At 46.8% G+C, this 7,473-nt stretch overlaps 1 long non-coding RNA gene across 1 annotated transcript; it reads right to left on the reverse strand.

The window, feature by feature from the left end:
- Positions 1 to 2,710: 2,710 nt before the first annotated feature.
- Positions 2,711 to 3,390, reverse strand: LOC135395495 (uncharacterized). Its single transcript, XR_010423123.1, has 3 exons — positions 3,360 to 3,390; positions 3,026 to 3,103; positions 2,711 to 2,860 (listed from the first exon to the last, which is right to left on the reverse strand). It is a non-coding gene; the product is annotated as an uncharacterized LOC135395495 (long non-coding RNA).
- Positions 3,391 to 7,473: the final 4,083 nt, after the last annotated feature.

Genomic DNA, 7,473 nt, shown 5'->3' on the forward strand with positions numbered 1-7,473 from the left:
ACAGGTTATATGGAACAGAGATAGAAGTTGGAACTCGTTACCAGTTAAGTCCTAACTGTTGAAAGATGGAAGCCACTGAAAAGGTTAGCCAGAACATAATTGTAGGCCGGTTCCACGTTAGCTCAGACAGGGACGTCCCATGGATCTTCTGAATTTTCATGAGTTTTCATATATATTTAAACGCTCATCGCAGATGATGATCAACATTGGTAGAATTAATCATTCGAATACTTTCCGTGCAAAAAATGGAGAAATCCAGCCCTGAATTCGATTGTTGCAATTTTGCCGTGTTTGCACGTGTATACATCCTGAGTCCTACAAGATATCGTAGTGCATTTTTTTGTGTGCTTTAGTATACCTACCTGCCAGCACTCCAAGCGCAAATTTAGGCGCACAGGTGGAGCACTGTATCGTATAAAAAGCGGCCAACATGCTCTGTCGCGCACTTTTGTTCAAACTTCGACGCTTCTTGCTCTGGCTGTCGATATCTCCGACACGTTCGTACGCAGTGGGGCCGCGTTTTAACGCGCTAATCAGCAGTATACGCCTTTGGAGAAGAAGTTTTTGCGTTAATTGAAAGGCCTAACATCGGGCCATATCCTGGCAAAATATATACGAAATTAAGTGGGACCTTTTTGAGAAATACACGCGCAAAATCCACGTTTATTTCGAAATATGCCTAAACATTTGCCTATTTAAGCACATGCCGCTAGGAAGTATATGCAGGATAGATATATCAGATGAAAGAGCATTAAAAGATGAGTGAGCTGATACCAAGTATTGCGATCAGGGACATCTATAGCCAGAGATATCAGGCGTTGAAATTAGGACAAAAGTGCGCGAGAGGGCATGTTCGCCATTTTTTATAGCACACAGCGATGCACCTGCGCGCTAAAATTTGCTCTCTGACAGCTGGCCTGTAGGCATAATAAAACAGCATTAAAAAATTTCAGTATCTCTTAACACTCGGGAGGTATACGCGTGCAAACACGGCAAAACTCAAACATCAGAATTCAGGGCCGGATTTTCTTAATTTTTTTTGCACGAAAGCTATTCGGCAAAAATGTTGATCATAATACATATACGATAAGCTTATAAATATCAAAAATACTGAAGACCCTGGAGGTCGATGGGACCTCCCTGCCTGAACTGACGTGAAACCGTCCGGTAACTAAATTTCAAACGCAGTTACACGTAATAAAACGTAATGCAAATTGACGTGAAGTTAAGCTACTTTAGAAATGTAACAGGTTACCTTCAAGTTATTTGCTACTCAATATATATACTTTTCAGCTCTTGACCTGTCTATATGGTTAATTCAGACCTTGCTGTCGCAATGGGCGATTCAAGACGTTTCAAAATAGTCTTGATATACAAAAATGATATCAATATCTGCTACGACAAAAGAAGCCTACATTTACGGGCCTCTTTAGGAAGGGATTTGATGATTTTAATCTCGTAATAACGTACATGAAAAAGGGGCACAAAGCAAGTTTATGCTCTACGAGTTGTCCCCAACATACATATCGTAAAACTGTGCAAAGTTTTAATCCTGTTACTCAATGCCCTCTATCATTATCAATACACTTCTTATCGTTAAGATGCGCGATACCTGAGCTTCCTAATGCTCGGCTAAAACATAATTTGTAACATTCACCGTGTAACAACACCGTGTAACCGGAGTTAGTCGCGCCATGCACGTGCCATCTTTCATCTCAAGTCATGGGGGAGGACTCTGCCTGCGATGTTTGTAGACCAGGATTGAACAAAAGGAACTTTGAACATTCTTCAAGTTACTTTGACGAACTTAACCCCCCCACCCCCCGAAACAAAAGAAAAAGGGAAAGGAACGAGCTCTTCAAGAAGTTACTGGAGCCCAAAAGCAAAGAGCTATGCAAAAAGTTACTGAAAATAGCTAAGCAGAGTAGCCTAGTTACGGTATCGAGTTACTGGTAACGAGTTACGCCCAACAACATGGAACACGTGAACAACTTGAGAATCCGTACTACATGTGGCATGATCGTTCTATACCTTCTTTTAAGAAAATTGAAGAAATATTCGCGCACCTTTGCTAATACGAGGACAACATACAGACAATTTGGGAACCACAATCTAAGGAAAAGTGCGTGAGAAGGTGGTAACTTCCTTAGTTACCTCCTAAGCCAACATGATAAGGGGTGTAAAAAGCTGGTAAAAAAAATTATCATTCATCCAAATTACAACAAAAAGGTGTACGCCCCCCTCTCTCACCGAATCAGAAGCGGTAACCATATTATTCGTGGCAGAGAGTGAGGTAGCAAGTAGAACTTTGCAACCTTTTAGGCACAACATATGCGACAGCTATTACCTCCTAAAAGGTCCACCCTTTTTTCTGAGAGTGCAGTATGGCACATGTAGTGTGACTCGTACCCTTGTCTTTAGGAGAAATATTAATGTATCAAGAAGATGCCTTTTCTTATGGCTTTCTTGCTAGGAACGCCTCTTATTATGGATACCTGAAGTTCTTTTAAAAGAAAAACAACACAGCATACCAGACTGTATTCCTTTCAAGCAATCATCACAGCGCGATAGGTCATAGTGTTGTAACCGAAGTGCGGGGTGGATTCTGAAAGTGGAAGATAGCTCGAGGTCAGGGTTACACTGAGAAAAGTACACCACACCACATGATGCACACGTTATTGAATACAGACCAAATAGCCAAACTTACAGTTTTCAGCATGACATGACAAGATCCGCTAGAAAAATCTTGACCATCATCACTGGCTCTGAGGCAGAGAGCTGGTGGTGGGCACTTCGGTGATACCTTCATCAAGGCATTGATTCCTTTAAGCACGCTCTGGTAGTGGTCCAGCATGACATTCTGAATGAAAGATCAGGATAGCTTTCATCCACTCACAGTTTCAAAGAAATTGACATATCATGCGTCGATCACATTGCGCAAACGGATTAAAGCGGAATAATTTATTCGCTTCGGAGGTTCCTTTTTTTTCTTTTCTTTTTATTTAGACTGACTCCAAAAACCAACCTTGAGCTGAAGTCCTCCAGCATTCCAGTTTTGTACGCACGCAGGAGATGAAAAGCACAGCTGCAGCACGCAGTCATCCTGAGAAATGGGTACATTGCGTTTGATGTCAAATACGCAATACATACGATTCCACACTTTACTGAACCATATTTTCACCAAAACGGAGTCCATTATCCTAAAAGCAACGCATAAACCACAATGGATCACTGAAATCGAAACTATGCGATGCTAAGTTTCGAGAGAAGCCTCCTAGAACGGTGTCACTCATGTTGAAAAGCATCTATGAGTAACATTTATCAATGCGAGGAATACCACAAAAAGATATAGCACTTACCACTCGATGAATCGCTTAAAAATGTTGGAATTCCTCGATAGTTTCGGGAGCACGGCCGGATACATTCGTTTCTCGCAGCGAGAGCGACGGGGACTCCGACAGTGCAAACACGGCTGGATGATCGAGGAACATCATTGGCCAGATTTGAAACTGTCGGTTACGTGATTGCATCACTCGGCGCCTGACTGTCTGGGAAGAGAAATCCGTTGCTGCACCCCGGTCATGTGACTGATTATCGTGAAGTGATCAGATCAGCATCGGGGAGCGATCCTATATTTTGGTCACATGACCAAGGTCAGTCCAGACCGGGAAATGATCAGAGCAGCATCGGGGAGCGATCCTATATTATTGTTTACATGACCAAAAGGAGACCAGAGCGGGAAATGATCAGGGCACGGTCGGGGGACTACCTTATCTTCTCTTATGTTCTACCTCCTCAGTTCCCACACCGCTGGGAACCAGTCGGGCACTATCGCCCGTTCAGGAGCCGGAGCTCCCATTGCGTTCCCATTCTTTTCCCGAGTGTTTGTGCTGCCTGGGAAACGACATAACTCCTTGTCCCTGTTTGCGTGACTTTCAATGTATGCGTAAATTGCAGCTTTCTTCGTTCTTCTTCTCCGGGGATATGAGAGAGTATTAAAGTAACTAGGAAAGATCAGCCAGACAGAAGTAGGCTTGCTACTCTTCGGCATTGCTTGTAGCTTTCTTTCCGGCGGATGAAGAGAGGGTGACCTTTGGTAAGTTCTGCTTAGTGCCGGTGGCGCTCTATTGAGACCACAAGTGTAAGCACACCTGTTGCGAACTTGTGAGTGTCTGTGTGGTGGCGGTTGGGGGAAGTAGGTCGGTGCTCGAGCTCTTGGGCTGCTAGGGCCATAGAAATAATAAAGCAAGATGTTATACCAAAAGCCAGGAGAGTGGGAAAGGGGGAGTGCAAAGCGGATGAACGGAGGAGTTTCCCTCATCAATGGCCAAGTGCAGAGGCGGTCATTGACGACGTGCGCGACCACCTGTGACACTGCTGTCGCGATGCCGTGACGTCACGGACAGGATCGGTGCGTGGCGCAGAGCAGTGCGGAGCCTGTGCCGTTGCAGAAAACCAGGTAGCAGGCAATATTGGGGCCATATTGGAGGAGCATTGGTGGAACCCGTTTTGAGATTTTCCCCATATTGTCTTGTGCACCCCATATTGGCTGAAAATATGGGAAGTGGGACGAACCCGTGTTAATAATAATGACTATTTATTTCACACTCAGAGTGTGGGGTGAAGCCAGGACAAAAAAGCTACAGGCTTGAGAAGGCCCTAGATCCCCTACCGCTCAAGTAACGATACAAGTAATTTGCAGTCATGCGTGTTACATAATACGCATACAAAATACGCAAGACAAATAAGCATACACATACGTCAGATATCACAGACTACATCACAAAAAAGGAGAAAAAGAGAACATGCTTAAAACAGAAATATTAAACTAAAAAAGGGGAGAATATGTATAACAGAATGAAAAGAAAGAAAAATAGAAATGTCAGCCAGGCTAATGCCGGCTTGCTATTCCAAAAAACAAAGAAACCCAAAATAAACAAAGAAAAAGAAAAGGAAAGAAAGAAAAGGAAAAGTAAGGAAAAAAGAAAGAAAAACAGTTAGTGCAGCACAGGCATGACATGGCACAAGAAGGCCCAGTCAGAGGGCAGACGCAAGGTCCGAGTCTTTCAGGAAGCGGAGCAGGGCTGTGGTGACGGCCCACTGGGTAGGCCGAGGGACGGGACCAAGCAGGGTGGCCATGGACATTGTGTTGCAGCCAAGCTGCATTAGACGGCGACGAAGGGCTTGCCGTTGGGGAATGTGCTGCTGGATTGGCCCATTTTGTAAAGAAGCAATGGGATGCGGGCAACGTTGAGACGGAGGCGGTGCAGCAGCGATTCCTCCTGACGACTGCAGCGACACGCAATGAAGAAGGAAACCGAGTGGTCGATGGACTGCATGTGACTGCTGTAGGCGGCAGCCTCAGATCTAAATGCTTGGGCACGGGCGGCACACCGGCTCCGAACAGATTGGCAAGCCGAAAGTGTAAGGGGCAGACGTGCAGTGCAGTAGCAGCTGTGGTAGCTCGTCTTGCAGCCGCGTCTGCGCGTGTGTTACCGGTCAGGCCAACATGACCGGGCACCCATTGTGGGGACAAAACATGACCTTGCGCGGAGCCTGTTGTACGTCTGCATGATCAGGCTGGGTATATCCTCTATGAGGTTGGGGCGGGACGACATCAAGCGAAGGTGGGACGCCCTGCTGTCGGTGAGGACGACCCATTTCCCAGGTGGCAAGACAGAAATGTATTCCAGGGCGGTAAGGATGCCGAAGCCTCTGTGGACGACATGGGGTAGGGCAGTTTGTAGGCCTGTTCATGGTCTGTATCGGTGACGTAAAAGGCCACGCCCGATGCGTCAGGCATTACGGAGGCATCGGTGAAGAATTGTCGGCAATGGGGATGAGTAGAGGTGAGGTTTGCCAAAGCGAGTCGTTGGGCTACCACAGGGCTGATTGCCTGTTTTCGGGGAAGGTCCGGTATAGTAGCGTGAATGCGAGGCCGTTCTAAGGTCTATATTGCTGGCACAAAGAAGGGGCAGATGTCGAGGACGGGAGATAGTCTCGTAAGCGGGCAACTGCATTGGCAAAAGCGGAAGCAGGGCAGCTCACAGCAATGCGGCGAAGAGAGCGTTGCGTCAGACAACGGGCGTAGACGCAGAAGGTGGCAGAGTCCCGCAGAATGGGGATAGGCTGCTCCCGAGTTTCGGCGAGTACGGAATATGTATCCGTTGTTCGAGGAACTCCAAGACAGACACGGTGACTACGGGCTTGGAGGTTCAGGAGCTCCCGTTCTTGGGTGCAGCTGAGGGCATAAAGGATCGGGAGGCTGTATCGCAGTGTGCCCAAAAGAAGAGCCGTATGAACCCGGTGGAGGTCCTGGCAGCACGGGCCCCAGGACGCACATGCGATACGTTTGAGGACATTGACCTGGCTAGAGGCTTCCGTAACAAGCGTCTTCACGTGAGATGACCATGTGAGGCCTCGGTCAATTCTGAAGCCCAGGTCACGGCAGGTTTTGACAAAGGTTAGGAGCGAACCGTCGATGAAGAGTGGATATTTGTAGAATGATCTACGTGAAAAGGCCATGGCTACAGTCTTGGCGGGTGAAATGGCTAGGAAGCAAGCGAGCTGGTGAAGATGATGCATGATGTAAAACTCCGAGACTAGGATCGCCCACTATCTTGCCGACCGCGGCATAGCCATCTCGCATTATGTAAAACTCCGAGACTAGGAACACGAAGGGACAGACACAAACACGAAGTCTCAAACACAGCTGAAAATTTTACTTCCACATACAAGAAATATCGATATTTCTTGTATTATTGCCGCTTATATTGCCGCGGTCGGCAAGATAGTGGGCGATTGTGTCTAAGGAGCGTTGTACACGACGTTGAATCACATCACGACGAAGAGCAGAGGTCCAAATACAAATGCCATCTTCATAGATTGTGATGTGGGTGTGGCTTCCCTTATAAAAATTGCAGTTGAGTGTCAAATGAAACTCTAACGACTTCACTCAATGTACCATACATAGTTTCAGATGAAAAGCAACTGAGTTCCTAACGATGGAGCTGTTGAGTTCTTACTGTGTGGTATTGAAAAGTGGCCACCGTGTGCTTCTGGAAATTCTGTTGAGCTCGAGATGAGTGAATTTCTGTTGACATTCATCTGGATATGAACTGGAAGACAGGAACTGCTGCGTACCTGCAGCAGTTCCTGTCAGGAGCACACTAGTCTTGACGATGGTGTGGGCAGACCCGTCACTCTCCCGAGGGTAGGCAAGTTCCTGTTTTACTTTAGTGACACCGCTGGAACAGAAGTATTCGAGTAGCTGGTCCTCGCTGTAACGTCGAGGGACGTCAGTGATCATTCCGGTAGTGCGCAGGTAGGACTGTGGGATAGAGGCTTTGACTGCGATCCCAGCGACTGACCCAAGGCTCAGTAGGCGTTGCGCTGAGTGCTCCGACGAGACGTGGACCATGAGAGTGCCATGTTTATTGATTCGGTGGTGGAGAACCTTCTCTTGCGTCGTGG

Source organism: Ornithodoros turicata, chromosome 5 (genome assembly GCF_037126465.1).
Source record: "Ornithodoros turicata isolate Travis chromosome 5, ASM3712646v1, whole genome shotgun sequence".
NCBI lineage: Eukaryota > Metazoa > Arthropoda > Arachnida > Ixodida > Argasidae > Ornithodoros > Ornithodoros turicata.